At 37.2% G+C, this 18317-nt stretch overlaps 1 long non-coding RNA gene across 2 annotated transcripts; it reads right to left on the bottom strand.

Moving 5' to 3' along the window:
- Nucleotides 1–1155: 1155 nt before the first annotated feature.
- LOC117070305 lies at nt 1156–9982 on the bottom strand. 2 transcript variants are annotated; one of them, XR_004431863.1, is made up of 3 exons: nt 9903–9982; nt 1727–1846; nt 1156–1316 (listed from the first exon to the last, which is right to left on the bottom strand). It is a non-coding gene; the product is annotated as an uncharacterized LOC117070305 (long non-coding RNA). The 2 variants fall into 2 exon arrangements; XR_004431864.1 differs by lacking the exon at nt 9903–9982 and adding an exon at nt 7094–7190.
- Nucleotides 9983–18317: the final 8335 nt, after the last annotated feature.

Genomic DNA, 18317 nt, shown 5'->3' with positions numbered 1-18317 from the left:
ACCACTGAACAATGATTCAAGTAGCAAACATTCACTGAAACATCAGAGTACCATAGTCGACATTTCCATGTGCATTATGAATCCTCCTAATATCTCTTGCTGTTGATAAGACAAGCATGAAGTCATGTCAGTGCACTACAATGTTGTAGCTATTTTGAAAACAGCCCATTTTTCATTTAATAGCAAATTAATCAGGCCTAGACACTTTTCAGAGGACTAAATGTCGATAAATAAAATGTAAAATGTCACATTATATATTCATCTGCACCTTTGATGACACTAATTTCTGTCCTTTATTTTTTCCTAAAGGAAACGAATTACTAGTAAAGAATTGAGAAATGCATTGTTCTATATTAAAGAAATAGATTTAACAATAATGCCAAGTACTCTATAATTACCTCTATAAAGTTAGAAATCATGTACATTTCATTAAGGATGAACTACAAACCCTCATTATAGCCAGTTGTTGGTATACTCAATGCCAACACACACATGAAAACATGCTCACACACAAACACATGCGCATACATACACACACACACAGAGAGAGAGATACATACACATACTCTAGCCATTTGCAACTGATTCCAATTTTAAATAGAAATGATGACCTACCCCCTTCCCTCCTCCAAAATAGACCTAGGTTAATGGAAAAGTCAAAATATACAGAATTCCAAAAATATTGTGTCAATATTTAACTAAATGGAATTTAAAAACAAAACAAAACAAAAGAAACACCACAAAGGTTCTAACCTAAGTCATGCCTGACCTAATAAAATAATAATTAAACCAAATGGGGGGAAAATGTGATTTTTTTTCTTTGATGTTCATGCGAATCTGTACTTCTAAGAGAATTCTTAGTCTTATAGAACTTTATGTTTATGAATTATTTTGGTATCAGAAATGAGCTCAAAAAGAACAAGGTTAATCAGGACGGAGAATGAAGTATGTGAAAAGAAACTGGAAACAGAGGAGTACAAAATTGGTGAACTCAAGAGAATTGCAGCTCAGTGATTTTTAATATTTAATCCTTTTTATTTTTTAGCACAGAATAATATTCTGACAAATCAAGTGAATGCAAAGATCCAAGATCCATTTTCTTGGATAGGATTTTTATCTCCTGCATTTTCTGACTGATTTCCGTTGCTTCTCCTTGCAAAGATCTTCTTTAAAACAAAGCAATCCTCTAAGTTTAAGATGAAATCTCTCAGTATTAAATGCTAATTTATTAGATGGTTGTAAAACTGTAATACCATCAACTCCAGCAATAATGAATCCCCATGGTCTCTCATTTCACATGGAACTTGACATATAATCTGAAAAAATGAAGAAACATAATCAAATGTCATTGTTAATGACATTCAATTATTCCACCTGTGACCTGAGCTATTATAACTGTTGCCTTACAATTGCAGCTCATCCAGTGGGAAAGCCAACTTCAAACATTATCATATCTTAAAGGTCACTCGGAAAGTATGCAATTATAACAAAATTTTGTGATAGTTATGAAAATGAATTCTTTTTTTATACTTAGCTCCAGATAATATTTGTTCTTTAAAAAATAAGCCATAGAATATGAGTTAAAGTATTATATTTACAGCATATTTTCCATCTCTCATACATTTTTTAAAAGAAATCAAGAACAAATTTTCCCTGTCCTTTGTCCAACAATTTTTTCTCTTTTCTATACAGCAGCTGTCATCAGTGACTTTCATCTCCATGGGACCTGCTAGGCATTTGCAGGTACAGAGTCAATTCGTTCCCCACTTCGTGCCCTGCCTCTCACTCCTCTCTTCCCTCTGTCTTCTTGAACTTGGCATGGAAATACTCTTAGGCCTCTGGATCACTTCCAATAATAAGGAAAAAAAGAGCAGTGAGTAAAAAAGCAGTTCCCTGTTCTTTATTAGCCTAAACAAAAGAAATTTCCTGATTTTTAAATCCAAGCTCTACATATAAAAATAAGCAAAACTTGAAAACAAGCTCTACCATTTAATTATATTTAGATCCTCATAACTTCCATTTGTTGAGAGTTTTCCACATGATAAGTACTGTGTTAGGTACTTTACACACATCTCATTTATCTGCTTCTTTCTTTCTCTTGGTTTGATTTTCACATGCAAAAATGCTCACTCGAAGTTACTGCCAATTGAGGAATTGATAAGAGAGAAATATTAAGATTTCCACATCCAAAGAACCTTGGCATCAATTATTGCAAAACTGTCACTGGTACTTATATATTTGGCTACGAATTCAAAGAGGGAAAGGGGTGGGAATAGCAGAAGCAGGAGAAGCCCAGGAGTTTCTGGGCCTCCTCTGAGTCCCAGATTACAGGACAGAACAGGAAACACTCTCGCCATGGTGATGAGGTTGTAAAGTAAATCTAAACCGCAATGTTGGGCAAAGAAGGAAAAGGAACAGATTAGACCAATGACAGATACTGAGTGATGAAGCCTCAGTAGGAAGTTAGAAGATCAAGAGAACTCAGGGTCCTGGAGAAGTGGGAACTGCAGGAGGGGCCCAGATTTGTTCTTTGTACAGAATGTCAAGGCCTGCTGCAGGTTTTTATCTGCTTTTTTGAAATAGTTTGACTGTTTTCCCCAATGAGTTGACTGAACTGAGCAATTATTTTATTATAGAGACGATGAGACAGTTACTGTTAGAATGAGATAGGAATTTTGGCATCTCATTTCCAGAAAAGCAGCACTAACTCTTTAAAAATATTGTTTTTCATTTGAGAAAGATTAAAAGTAATCTACATCGACAAGCACAAATCTTAATACAATACTGATGAAAAATAAGTTATGTATGCTTTTTTGTACATTCAAAGCACAGAAAAAACAATGCTATATATTGTTTATAAATGCATTTATATGTATATAAAAGTATTGAAATTGACTGGAGTGACTTCTTTTTTTCTCCAACATTAACTTTTTAACAATGTTTATTTAGCAAAACAATTGTTCAACTTTAGTCAACTATGTTGCTGCGGCTGGGGTCCAGGGAAGGAGGTAAGTAATTGGTTAAATTGTTGTCAGAAATTATTTAGAAAAAGCATCAATAGATAAATATTTTTCTCTTGAGTGTTTTCTTACACATGGGATCCAGTATTCTTTTTTTCTTTTTCCAGTTTATATTCTTGCTTTACCTCCACCTACGAATGATCATAGAATTCGACTCATCAAATGATTAGAATGAATCCAACTTTCAGGAGAAAGTGATGACTTTCATTCTATTTAACCCTTTTCCAGTGGTTTAGCAAAATCAGACAGATAGACATTGTCCTCTTTCATGTAGTTATAACTTGCAACAAGTAGTAGCAGGAAATAAGGTGACATAAGCAATTTATGATACTGTTTACCTATTCCCATTATCTATAACTAAAATTTTTAGTTTAAGCCCAATTAAAAGTAGCATTATTGAACTGTTGATGAGTCAAATTTTACCTGATCTATAAATTAAAATGCCTATAAAACATTTTTATGCATAGATTGCTGTAAAGAAACAAAAACAGTGTTTGATATCCTTGGTAGGCCAAGGTTCTATATAAACACACAAAGAAAGCAGTATTTCTAGACATAACTCTTTTAAAAGGTGAGCTTTTTGTTTTTAATGTGTGGGGATGGGGGTAATTTTTCAGTTCCATTGGACAAATCAATCAAAACATGCAGATTTATCTGAACACGGAATCATAGCCTGAATCCAGCATCCATTCTGTGATGCAGAGGAAGTTTCTACACTTGTTAAACTACTCTGCCACAGTGTCTTATCTTTCTCAGAGCATCTCTCAGCGTCATCACAATCCATCAAAAAAAGTACAGTGACTACATAAATGAGAGTAGCCATTAGAATGAACTATTTCAGAGAGCAATGCCTTGAGGAAAGAACTGTTTGCATTATACACGGCCTTACACTCAGTTATCTCCCCAGACCACAAAGGGAAGATGGATATTCCTGGTCACATAAACAGTTTATGAGGTTCTGTACTATAAAGAGACATCTTCAGAGCCTTGTGTATGTACATTGTAAAACTTTGAGATATTTTATGTTACAACATACATATTTAATGTGATAATAAAATAGCTTATTTGTTTCAAAGTATCTTTTTATCCTTGCTTATATAACCAAACAGCTTGATGCTATTGGCTAAATTTTCAAAACTTACTATTCACAGTAGCAGTGGGAACATGCCCAACTTCCACAGATATATAAATCAGATTCGAGAAGTTAACGACACATTCAGGATGAGTAATGTGACATCCATCTGGGAACACAAAGTTGAGGATCGAGGAAACTTTTTAAGGCCCAGTGAGTTTCCTTAGTTTCATATTGTTTCTACAGGGAGATATTATTTTTTTATTTCCAAAAATGGTTAAATTACAAGCCAAAAACTATTCAGTAAATTGAACATACCGACATAAAAAAGCAAGGGACCCTTTTGACAATAGGCAGAAGTAGCACTAAACTAGTAAAGTGAATGGACAAAGTGTTGAAAAATCAGCTCTTCAAATAAAAATTTACTTGAATGGCACCAAATGGCATTTTACTACACGACCAATGTAGGCTACTTAAAGACTTGCCAGATCATCTTCATGCTATCTGCTACTGACAGTGCAGTTATTAGTCGGCAGAAACTCCTACTGTAAATTATTTTCTAGAACTAGCATGAGAAAATCCTAGAGAAATGAGAGTCAATGTTGAGTCTTACGGGATCCCGAAGATTGAAATGTAAATAGTGGGTTGAATATCAAGCAGCACATTATTTCACAGCCAAAACATGACAAGGAAGTGAACTTATGCATCTGTCTTGCCTTGTTTTATTCTAAAGGTAGCCCAAAATGATGTTTAAAAAGAAATGTTCCTGAGTTATAGTGTTGAGTGGATCACTTAAGACAGTATATTATAAAAAACAAAAATAAGAGTCTCAAATATTGTTCTATACTATTTGGAGAAAATTGCTTAAGATATTATTAGAGTAACTGCTTAATCAAAATATTTACCCACTTTGATCTGAGGCTATGTCTTCATAATCCAAAAGATTTGAGAATTTGAATTAAGTTTGGAAATTACTAGTTTAATCTACATGGCAATCAAAATTTATAACTCAAACTCTTAGGCTAATTTTTACTACATTAATCATATTAAGACAACAAAAAACAGGTCTATTCATTTTCCTTTGGGAAAGACAATTTTATTCTAATATGTGTTCTTGGCCTAGCCTTTTTATGTAAATAATATAAATAAATCATATTTTTATTGATGTTCTATGAATGCTTTCTCAGTCTTTTTTAGTTTTTATCTAATTACATGGTACAATAATATCTGTTAGCACTGATCTAGGTGAGATGTTGTAAATGAAGTTCACTTACCATTTGATAGACAAACATTCAATAGTGTCATCAAAGCTACAAGAACTTTTAAATTGAAAGAAATAAACCTTTATCCTAATTTTCCATTTGTCATAAACTTTAGGTGGTTAGTGTCTTTCATAGTCTGACATTATTGCACATTACAGGACAATGGAAATGGCTTTGCTTTAAAAGTATCCCCTAATCTAAGTTGAGCATTGCTTTATTCCACTTACTGAGGATCTCTGTTTAACTATATTTTTTATTTACATTCTTCTTTGATAGCCAAAAGGCACTATAGGAAATAATTTCAGTCACCGTTTCTTGTATCTTTTTTGTTGTTGTTGTTTATAGTTACTTGAAAAAAATACAAAAATATAAGTCAGGTCAAATTATTCCCTGTTTAAAAATCCTCTCACCACTTCTTGTCTCACCCAGACAAAAAAACCAAACTGCTTACAATGGTCTATAGGGTCCTTTACAACTGTTCCACTCTCTCCATCCTAACCCCCCAACTCCTCTGACCTCATCTCCTACCACCATCCCTTTGGACCCTTTTTGTGGTCTGGAAAGATGCCAAATACATCCTGCCTTAAAGTCTCTGCCTGTGCTGCTCTGTCTGCTGTATGGAGACTAGACCACAAAGAAGCAAGGTAGAAACAGAAAGCAGAAGCGGTGATATTGGAATAATTCAGGTGAAGGATGATGGAACCAGGATGGTAGTGGTGGAAGTGGTAAGAATGGGAAGAAGATAATTGTCCTTTTTATTGTTATTGTTATTTTTAATAATTGTTATTTTTCTTCTTTGAACTTTTCTGTCTTTTTAAAATTTAACAAAATTAACATTTTTAAAGAAAAATACTGATAACAACTCCAAGATATATTTGAGTGGAATCTAACAGAAGCTAATGGCCATTTGAAGGAGGTGGAGGAGGGACAGTCCTTTAAAAAGGTTTACAAGTTTTGGTTTGAGCAGCAAGAATCATGCCACCCGTAATCAAAACAGGAAACGCAGAAGACATAACAAGCTTTAAGTGTTATGACATTGAATTCAGGTGCTCACAAAACAGAGCTAACCAAGCGCTATACAGGCAGCAGTTGTACTTTTAGGTTGAAGAAAGTGATCTGGGTCTGAAATATAAAGTTCAGGAATCATTAACAGCAAAGTTGTTGCTAAAGTTATGTTGTAATAACTGAAGAAGAGTGTGGACTCAGAGAAAAGGGAATGACCCCATGAAAGAAGAGCAGCCTGTATGTTGGACAACAACAAGGGGACATAAAAAGAGATGCAGATGAGAACGGTGCCTCAAAGACTCCAGAATAAAGATGTATTAAAACTCATGGTAAAACTGCAATTACTTTTGCACCAACCTAAATACTCAGGAGTACCAAACTTCACATGTACTACCACTACGTCAACTCATTTAACTCAATGTAAGGGTCCATCCAGCTCTGAGAAAGAAGTTTACAAGTGTTTTAAGTCCCTATTTAAAAACAGAACTTAGGTGTAGCAAGTTCCTTTCCATTATAAACTTGATAGACATAAAATTTGAACAATCCTTCGATACCACCTTAGTATTTGTTTTATAATTTATATAATGCTCTTACTGTCTTATTTTAAGTGTATCCTTATAAAAGCCTTTCTGAACATTATTGGCTATATAATCCATAGTATAATGCCTGCTTTGTAATTTAGATCTCCATTTCTATCCTATTAAGCCATCTGCAGTCTTCCTTAATATTCTTACCTTAAACACTGTCACTCTGAGCTTGATTCAGGTCAACAAAGACTGTGGATATTTCACCTGTCCAACTCTAGATGCAACAACAGAAGTCTATGAAAACTTGCTTAGTTTTTATCTATTCCACTGTAAGGACAAGTTCACACACTGCTGCTTTTTATTTTTTATGCATAAAAAAGTTTATTCGATATAAACTTTCTACTGAAATTTTCCTTTGACTTTAGTAGATATTTAAAACACCCTTTTTCCCAGTCAATCTGTGATTGGTGGGGTATAACAAGAGCAAAGGATGCCCTGGCAAAGAGCCTATTCTCTTATATTATAAAATATATTTATGATAAAAAAGTGATAAAATAGAACAGTTTGAGCTCTTCCCAGTCACTGAATGTTATTCCATCTATACACCTACAAAGCCTCAGTTCTCATCTGTACACCCTAAGGAAGAAATTGACAAGGTAAATTTCTCATTTTCCTAATTTAAGGTGACTGAAGCCCTAGAGTCTCCTATAATTGATGTTCATGGACATTTAGGATTTACACTCTTCAGGAAATAGACAATTCATACATTTTAATACTCAAATCAACCTTGAGTGCCCTTCTATGCCTCTATAAGTAATAAAGATGTGATGATCAATTTTGCACATTTTCTTACTGGCATCTTACATGGGCTGTGAAACTTTAATAGGGGTCTATTTCTGAAAATTATGCTATGTTGCTTCAGCTATTCTGATACCCAAGGATTTGGAAAGGTGAATCATTCATTCTGTTGCTTAGAAAGATATTTACGAAGAAAAGGAATCTGAATTTCCTTCCAAATCTAAAATTTTCTTTTAAAATGTGCTTTTGTTGAACATGTTATTGCTTACCAGGTATCCCCTAAATAATGTCTTCTTTCTTAGAGGATAATTTCAGACTAGCACATTTGCAAGCGACCAACCTTTGTATGAAGAAATTTGTTTCTGTCAGCCAACTATCTCTTTGATCAAATGCAGTTGTGTTCATTTGGCCACACAGTGTTGACTTTCTCAACTATAAAATTGTACCAAAGAATGGACTTTTGTGTCCACCTGCTTCCTTCAGCCTGAAAAAATATATATGTGTATTGCATACACAGCATTAACAGGAAAATGAAATGAATGCACTGACTCTGAAGTATGATCTGCAGACAATCAGCATCACAGAACTTGTGAGAAATGCTCATTCTTGCCCCCGCCCTCAGACCTAGTGAATCATAATGTACAGGAGTGGGGCCTAACAATCTGAGGTTTAATAAACCCTTTAAGCAATTCTGATGCAAATAAAACACATGTAAAGCACATTTTTAAAAATGATAATGTAGGGGAAAGTGGAAGGTGAGTCATCTCCAACTAATTAAGTCAAAATTTCTGGGGCTGAGGCCTAGACAATTATTTGTTTTTAAAGCTCCCAGGTAATTCTAATGAACAGCCAGATTTGAGAGCCACTGCTCTAGAGACACCATGTCTCAAGTGGTGAAAACCACTCTCCAAATTACTGATTTTGCAATTTACTAGTTCTATTTATTGAGGTGCTTATTTTATTGCCTTACTAGCTTGAGATGAGATTCTAAGTATTATTTGTATCTCGCCCCCTGCAGTGCTTAGCACAATCCCATGCACACACTTTAATGAGAATATGTTTCAATACTTGATTCACAAAGAACGATTCTACTTGGTTCTTGCATCAAACTTCTGAAATAGGCAGATTATTATTATTTTTTAAAAAGTAGGGTTCACAGAGAGTAACTGGCTGACTTTCTCACAACTAATTACAGCAGAACCTTAACCACCAACCCAGATATCTTTCTACCACAAAAGTTTCTCCTTTTCTTCAACTTCCTTTTGGGATGCAATTTCCACACTGCAAGTCTTTCCACTTAAGATTATAGGACCTTCTCCTATCCCATCTCCCCACTACGACTTCAGGGCCCAAATTTATGTCTTTCAAAAGGCACCCCTAGGTTTCAATATTCTCAGCAGCTTCGGAGAGTTAGAGCTATATCTACCCTGCAGAGACATGAGGCATCGTTCATTTCAAGTTGTTAAAATGCTGCAAATAAAGAACACAATCTTTACTAAGAAAATTCTCAAAAGGGAGGGAAGTAGGTAATAAAATGAACATGTCTCCAGGTTTGTTAAGCTTTACCGCCAATAAAAGGAAATCATCAAGTGGATGTGACAGTATACTTTTTTCTAAAAGAATTTGTTATGGTTTTAATCAGAGCTTTCAGATGGCTCAACACTTACTGTCATGAAAATGTGGACCCAATGAAGTTATAACCTGAGTGGCATGCAAATATTTCCCCATGAGGGCCATGCACCATCTGCAAGAAAGGCCTGTAAATAATCCTTCTTTTCCTTCCAAATCCAAATGATTATACAGTACACAAGCCTTATTTACAGATGGATCACTGTACACACTCTCATTAGAAGCTTCAGAGTGTTATTTCCTTTTTCCTAGCATATAAATTTTGAATAATCGGTCTGCATTCCTCAGAATGTAGGTGGGCTATGTGAAATATTTTAGGTCTTGATCAAAAGTGTATTCAGGGAGCAGCCTCTGCCCTTGGACAGAACCAGCATCTGTCTCGATTATCAGTGTGCTAAAGAAGTCAATCTTAAGGCATATATTATGTTTTTTCCAGAAGTTGTACAATTCCAAAGACTTTGTAAGTTTTTTTACTGCATTCCCATAATAAAATTTAACCCTTGATAATCCAAATAGGGAACAAAGCTAAAGAAAAAGGATTATGTAAGATTATATCTGCATCCTTGATTCAGATAAGAAGATACATTACCATTCAGGAGGGGGAAAGTCCATGAACCTGCCAGTGAAGATGTTAATGCTGCAATGTTATATGAAGTCCTCTGGTGTCAGATCACACTCCCTCCTATGACCAAGAAGGGCCACACCTTCTCCCTGATGGTCACCAAATAAGAAAAAGGAAGTGAGCTGGTAAACAAGCAGAAAAGGATATTACAGTAAAACTAAAATTAAAGATTTAAGACAGAAATGATAAGAAGTTGTTAACAGGATAACCCTCATGTAAGGAGCACTGAGAAGAGAAGCTAACATGAAAATGCTTCTTCATAATCAAAATGTAGAGGTTGCCAATACAAGATATAGAATTAATAGCCTAAGTTCTAATTGTGAATCCATTAATTTGTGTGATCTCTGATAGCTTATTTCACCTATCTATGCCTCAGTATCTTGATCTGTGAAGTGGGGAATGGTTCCCATGAAAGACGCTTGGCACATAGTACACAGTAATATTTGCTATTATTATTCCTTGAGACCTTCTTTAGACTAAGAAGAGTATAATGTAAAACCTACAGAATATAAATTGAAGGTGGCTCTTTTGGCTCACCCTAGCTTTAACCTTGTACTCCTAGCCATGGTAATAACAGCTTCCTCTTCAGTAACTCACACCTCTGGCCTCCTTACTTTTCATGACCATCTTCAAATATCTTCAGCTTTCTTCCTCCCTTATGCTTAATACATAAGTTGCAAAGACTTTCAAGTCTAAATTATTTTAATTGTACAAGAACTCTATCCTGCAGATTATGCAAGAAAACGAATGAGTTTTGCTAATGTAGGGTATAAATATCATATGTAACTTTCAAACCTATAGTAAATCAAGGGCTACTACATCTGGAAAGACCACCAGCAGAGATGAGCTGACTTCACTTGCATTTATTTTGTAGAAAAAATACCGAGATCAAAATAACTAATATTTGAGATGGACCCAAGAACTACTGAGGTTCAGGACAAGATTTAAATAGCTGGGCTACATCATGTATGTATACACCAAGGTAAGCATCTTCCAAATTCCACTGTGTTATTCATACCCAATATGTTTCCTCTTCTATAATATTAATCTACTCAGTAAATATTTAAAAATAAAGCTTAAGAGAGGTTCCAAGATGGCCGAATAGGAACAGCTCCAGTCTACAGCTCCCAGCATGAGCGACACAGAAGACAGGTGATTTCTGCATTTCCAACTGAGGTACCAGGTTCAACTCACTGGGGCTTCTCGGTCAGTGGGTACAGCCCATGGAGTGTGAGTTGAAGCAGGGTGGGGCATTGCCTCACTCGGGAAGTGCAAGGGGTCAGGGAATTCCCTTTCCTAACCAAGGGAAGCCATGACAGATGGTACCTGGAAAATCGGAACACTCCCACCCTAATACTGCGCTATTCCAATGGTCTTAGCAAACAGCACACCAGGAGATTATATCCCACACCTGGCTCGGAGGGTCCCATGCCCATGGAACATCGCTCAGTGCTAGCACAGCAGTCTGAGATCAAACCGCAAGGCAGCAGTGAGGCTGGGGGAGGGGCATCTATCATTGCTGAGGGTTGAGTAGGTAAAAAAAAGCCACCAGGAAGCTCGAACTGGGTGGACCCCACTGCAGCTCAAGGAGGCCCGCCTGCCTCTGTAGACTCCACCTTTGGGGGCAGGGCATAGCTGAACAAAAGGCAGCAGAAACTTCTACAGATTTAAACATCCCTGTTTGACAGCTTTGAAGAGAGCAGTGGTTCTCCCAGCACAGAGTTTGAGATCTGAAAACAGACAGACTGCCTCCTCAAGTGGCTCCCTGACCCCGAGTAGCCTAACTGGGAGACACCTCTCAGTAGGTGCCGACTGACACCTCATACAGCTGGGTGCCTCTCTGAGACTAAGCTTCCAGAGGAAGGATCAGGCAGCAACATTTGGCGTTCTGCAATATTTGCTGTTCTGCAACCTCCACTGGTGATACCCAGGCAAACAGGGTTGGGAGTGGACCTCCAGCAAACTCCAACAGACCTGCAGGTGACAGTTCTGACTGCTAGAAGGAAAACTAACAAACAGAAAGGACATACACACCAAAATCCCATCTGTACGTCACCATCATCAAAGACCAAAGGTAGATAAAAACACAAAGATGGGGAGAAACCAGAGCAGAAAAGCTGAAAATTCTAAAAATCAGAGCACCTCGTCTCCTCCAAGGAATGCAGCTCCTTGCCAGCAATGGAACAAAGCTGGACAGAGAATGATTTTGACAAGTTGAGAGAAGAAGGCTTCAGACGAATGGTAATAACAAACTTCTCCGAGCTAAAGGAGGATGTTTGAGTTTGAACCCATCACAAAGAAGCTAAAACCCTTGAAAAAAGATTAGATGAATGGCTAACTAGAATAAACAGAGTAGAGAAGACGTAAATGACCTGACAGAGCTGAAAACCATGACACGAGAACTACGTGACACATGCACAAGCTTCAGTAGCCAATTCAGTCAAGTGGAAGAAAGGGTATCAGCAATTGAAGATCAAATGAATGAATTGAAGTGAGAAGAGAAGTTTAGAGAAAAAAGAGTAAAAAGAAACAAACAAAGCCTCCAAGAAATATGGGACTATGTGAAAAGACCAAATCTATGTCTGATTGGTGTACCTGAAACTGACTGGGAGAATGAAACCAAGTTGGAAAACACTTTTCAGGATATTATCCAGGAGAACTTCCCCAATCTAGAAAGGCAGGCCAATATTCAAATTCAGAAAATACAGAGAATACCACAAACATACTCCTCGAGAAGAGCACCTCCAAGACACATAATTGTCAGATTCACCAAAGTTGAAAATAAGGAAAAAAATGTTAAGGGCAACCAGAGAGAAAGGCTGGGTTACCCACAAAGGGAAGCCCATCACACTAACAATGGATCTCTCAGCAGAACCTCTACAAGCAAGAAGAAAGTGGGGGCCAATATTCGATATTCTTAAAGAAAAGAATTTTAAACCCAGAATTTCATATCCAGCAAAACTAAGCTTCATAAGTGAAGGAGAAATAAAATCCTTTACAGACAAGCAAATGCTGAGAGATTTTGGCACCACCAGGCCTGCCTTACAAGAGCTCCTGAAGGAAGCACTAAACATGGAAAGGAACAACCAGTACCAGCCACTGCAAAAACATGCCAAATTGTAAAGACCATTGATGCTAGGAAAAAACTGCATCAACTAATGAGCAAAATGCCAGCTAACATCATAATGACAGAATAAAATTCACACATAACAATATTAACCTTAAATGTAAATGGACTAAATGTCCCAATTAAAAGACACAGACTGGCAAATTGGATAAAGAGTCAAGACCCATCAGTTTGCTGTATTCAGGAGGCCCATCTCACATGCAGAGACACACATAGGCTCAAAATAAAGGGATGGAGGAAGATCTACCAAGCAAATGAAAAATAAAAAAAAAAACAGGGGTTGCAATCCTAGTCACTAATAAAACAGACTTTAAACCAACAAAGATCAAAAGAGACAAAGAAGGCCATTACATAATGATAAAGGGATCAAGTCAACAAGAAGAGCTAATTATCCTGAATACATATGCACCCAATACAGGAGCACCCAGATTCATCAAGCAAGTCCTTAGAGACCTACAAAGATACTTAGATTCCCACACAATAATAATGGGAGACTTTAACACCCCGCTGTCAACATTAGACAGATCAATATGACAAAAAGTTAACAAGGATATCCAGGAATTGAACTAGCTCTACACCAAACAGACCTAACAGACATCTACAGAACTCTCCACCCCAAATCAACAGAATATACATTCTTCTCAGCACCACATCGCACTTATTCCAAAATTGATCACATAGTTGGATGTAAAGCACTCCTCAGCAAATGTAAAAGAACAGAAATTATAACAAACTGTCTCTCAGACCACAGTGCAATCAAACTGGAACTCAGGATTAAGAAACTCACTCAAAACTGCTCAACTACATAGAAACTGAACAACCTGCTCCTGAATGACTACTGAGTACATAACGAAATGAAGGCAGAAATAAAGATGTTCTTTGAAACCAATGAGAACAAAGATACAACATACCAGAATCTCTGAGACACATTTAAAGCAGTGTGTAGAGGAAAATTTAAGGCACTAAATGCCCACAAGAGAAAGCAGGGGAGATCTAAAATTGACACCCCAACATCACAATTAAAAGAACTAGAAAAACAAGAGCAAACACATTCAAAAGCTAGCATAAGGGAATGACTAATATCAGAGCAGAACTGAAGGAGATAGAGACACAAAAAAACCCTTAAAAAAAATCGATGAATCCAGGAGATGGTTTTTTGAAAAGAACAACAAAATTGATAGACCATTAGCAAGACTAATAAAGAAGAAAAGAGAGAAGAATCAAACAGATGCAAGAAAAAATGATAAATGGGATATCACCACTGACCCCACAGAAATACACACTACCATCACAGAATACTATAAACACCTCTATGCAAATAAACTAGAAAATCTAGAAGAAATGGATAAATTCCTGGACACATACACCCTTCCAAGACTAAACCAGGAACAAGTTGAATCTTTGAATAGACCAAAAACAGGCTCTGAAATTGAGGCAATAATTAATAGCTTATCAACCAAAAAAAAGTCCAGGACCAGACGGATTCACAGCTGAATTCTACCAGAGACACAAAGAGGAACTGATACCATTCCTTCTGAAACTATTCCAATCCACAGAAAAAAAAGGGAATCCTCCCTAACTCATTTTGAGGCCAGTATCACCCTGTTACCAAAGCCTGGCAGAGACACAACACAAAAAGAGAATTTTAGACCAATGTCCCTGATGAACATTGATGCACAAATCCTCAATAAGATAGTAGCAAACTGAATCCAGCAGCACCCCCAAAAGCTTATCCACCATGATCAAGTGGGCTTCATCCCTGGGATGCAAGGCTGGTTCAACATACGCAAATCAATAAACATAATACATTATATAAACAAAACCAAAGACAAAAACCACATGATTATCTCAATAGATGCAGAAAAGGCCTTCGATAAATTCAATAATCCTTCATGCTAAAAACTCTCAATAAACTAGGTATTGATGGGATGTATCTCAAAATAATAAGAGCTATTTATGACAAACCCACAGCGAAAATCATACTGAATGGGCAAAAACTGGAAGCATTCCCTTCGAAAACTGGCACAAGACAGGGATGCCCTCTCTTACCATTCCTGTTCAACACACTGTTGGAAGTTCTGGCCAGGGCAATCAGGCAAGAGAAAGAAATAAAGCGTATTCAATCAGGAAAAGAGGAAGTCAAATTATCCCTGTTTGCAGATGACATGATTGTATATTTAGAAAACCCCATCATCTCAGCCCAAAATCTCCTTAAGCTGATAAGCAACTTCAGCAAAGTCTCAGGATACAAAATCAATGTGCAAAAATCACAAGCATTCTTATATACCAATAACAGACAGAGAGCCAAATCATGAATGAACTCTCATTAACAATTGCTTCAAAGAGAATAAAATACCTAGGAATACAACTTACAAGGGATGTGAAGGACCTCTTCAAGGAGAACTACAAATCACCGCTCAATGAAATAAAAGACGACACAAACAAATGGAAGAACATTCCATGCTTATGGATAGGAAGAATCAATATCATGAAAGTGGCCATACTGCCCAAGGTAATTTATAGATTCAATGCCATCCCCATCAAGCTACCAATGACTTTCTTCACAGAATTGGAAAAAACTACTTTACAGTTGATATGGAACCAAAAAAGAACCTGCATTGCCAAGACAATCCTAAGCCAAAAGAACAAAGCTGGAGGCATCATGCTACCTGACTTCAAACTATACTACAAGGCTACGGTAAACAAAACAGCATGGTACTGGTACCAAAACAGAGATATATATCAATGGAACAGAACAGAGCCCTCAGAAATAACACCACACATCTACAACCATCTGGTCTTTGGCAAGCCTGCCAAAACAAGAAATGGGGAAAGGATTCCCTATTTAATAAATGGTGCTGGGAAAACTGGCTAGCCGTATGTAGAAAGCTGAAACTGGATCCCTTCCTTACACCTTATACAAAAATTAATTCAAGATGGATTAGAGACTTAAATGTTAGACCTAAAACCATAAAAACCCTAGAAGAAAACCTAGGCTGTACCATTCAGGACATAGGCATGGGCAAGGATTTCATGTCTAAAACACCAAAAGCAATGGCAACAAAAGCCAAAATAGACAAATGGGATCTAATTAAGCTATAGAGCTTCTGCACAGCAAAAGAAACCACCATCAGAGTGAACAAGCAACCTACAGAAAGGGAGTCAATTTTTACCCTCTACCCATCTGACAAAGGGCTAATATCCAGAATCTACAAAGAACTTAAACAAATTTACCAGAAAAAATCAGAGTCCCATCAAAAAGTGGGCGAAGGGTATGAACAGACACTTCTCAAAAGAAGACACTTATTCAGCCAACAGACACATGAAAAAATGCTCATCATCACTGGCCGTCAGAGAAATGCAAATCAAAATCACAATGAGATACCATCTCACACCAGTTAGAATGGCAGTCATTAAAAAGTCAGGAAACAACAGATGCTGGAGAGAATGTGGAGAAATAGGAACACTTTACACTGTTGGTGGGACTGTAAACTAGTTCAACCATTGTGGAAGACAGTGTGGTGATTCCTCAAGGATCTAGAACTAGAAATACCATTTGACCCAGCCATCCCATTGCTGGATATATACCCAAAGGATTATAAATCATGTTGCTATAAAAAAGACACATGCACACATATGTTTATTGCGGCACTATTCACAATAGCGAAGACTTGGAACCAACCCAAATGTCCATCAATCATAGACTGGATTAAGAAAATGTGGCACATAATCACCATGGAATACTATGCAGCCATAAAAAAGGATGAGTTTATGTCCTTTGTAGGGACATGGATGAAGCTGGAAATCATCATTCTGAGCAAACTATCACAAGGACAGAAAACCAAGCACCACATGTTCTCACTCATAGGTGGGGATTGAACAATGAGAACACTTGGACACAGGCTGGGGAACATCACACAGCAGGGCCTGTCATGGAGTTGGGGGAGCGGGGAGGGATAGCATTGGGAGATATACCTAATGTAAATGACGAGTTAATGGGTACAATACACCAATATGGCACATGTATACATATGTAACAAACCTGCACATTGTGAACATGTACCCTAGAACTTAAAGTATAATAAAAATAAAAACAAATAAAAATAAAGCTTAGTATAAACTTGATATATGGTCTAATCAACTCTCTTCAATCTGACCAAAACCAATATGTTTTAAAGCCAAGATTCTGGCCATGTTTAAGAATTGGTGCTACCGGCCGGGCGCGGTGGCTCACGCCTGTAATCCCAGCACTTTGGGAGGCTGAGGCGGGCGGATCATGAGGTCAGGAGATCAAGACCATCCTGGCTAACACAGTGAAACCCCGCCTCTACTAAAAAATGCAAAACATTAGCCGGGCGTGGTGGAGGGCGCCTGTAGTCCCAGCTACTTGGGAGGCTGAGGCAGGAGAATGGCATGAACCCGGGAGGCGGAGCTTGCAGTGAGCCAAGATCACACCACTGCACCCCAGCTTGGGCGGCAGAGGGAGACTCCATCTCAAAAAGAAAAAAAAAAAAAGAATTGGTGCTACCTATTTCTTTCTAAAACTAATATTCATGGTCCTGTGTATTAGCTAAGCTTCTTCCAAAATGTTTGTGTATCTATTGTGAAGTAAAAAACAAGCAATTATTTATTTAGGCAACTTCCCGATGTCTTTTTCAGTGCTGAATTGATAATTAATCTGACTCTGAGACACAATAGAGAAAAAGTGTTAATATATTAGTGCGCTTCTGACTGGATTTAATTTTTAAATTACCTCAAAGAGCTCAACAGCATGTTGGTGATTTATAGGGCAATTTCTATGTGAATAGTTATTAGACTCCTAGTGACAATCCAACACATGAAGAAAGGAAGTAGTAGTCAGAGAGACCTGAGGTGATTTCTACTTATTTTCCTTTTTGGAATAAGAAAAACCAGTGTTTCCACGTATGTTTATTGCGGCACTATTCACAATAGCAAAGACTTGGAATCAACCCAAATGTCCATCTGTGACAGACTGGATTAAGAAAATGTGGCACATATACACCATGGAATACTATGCAGCTATAAAAAAGGATGAGTTTGCGTCCTTTGTAGGGACATGGATGCAGCTGGAAACCATCATTCTTAGCAAACTATCACAAGAAGAGAAAACCAAACACCGCATGTTCTCACTCATAGGTGGGAACTGAACAATGAGATCACTTGGACTCGGGAAGGGGAACATCACACACTGGGGCCTATCATGGGGAGGGGGGAGGAGGGAGGGATTGCATTGG

Source organism: Trachypithecus francoisi, unplaced genomic scaffold, assembly GCF_009764315.1.
Source record: "Trachypithecus francoisi isolate TF-2019V2 unplaced genomic scaffold, Tfra_2.0 Lachesis_group3, whole genome shotgun sequence".
NCBI lineage: Eukaryota > Metazoa > Chordata > Mammalia > Primates > Cercopithecidae > Trachypithecus > Trachypithecus francoisi.
Note: the sequence above shows the minus strand (reverse complement) of the source record. Positions and strands in the feature narration are given on the sequence as shown.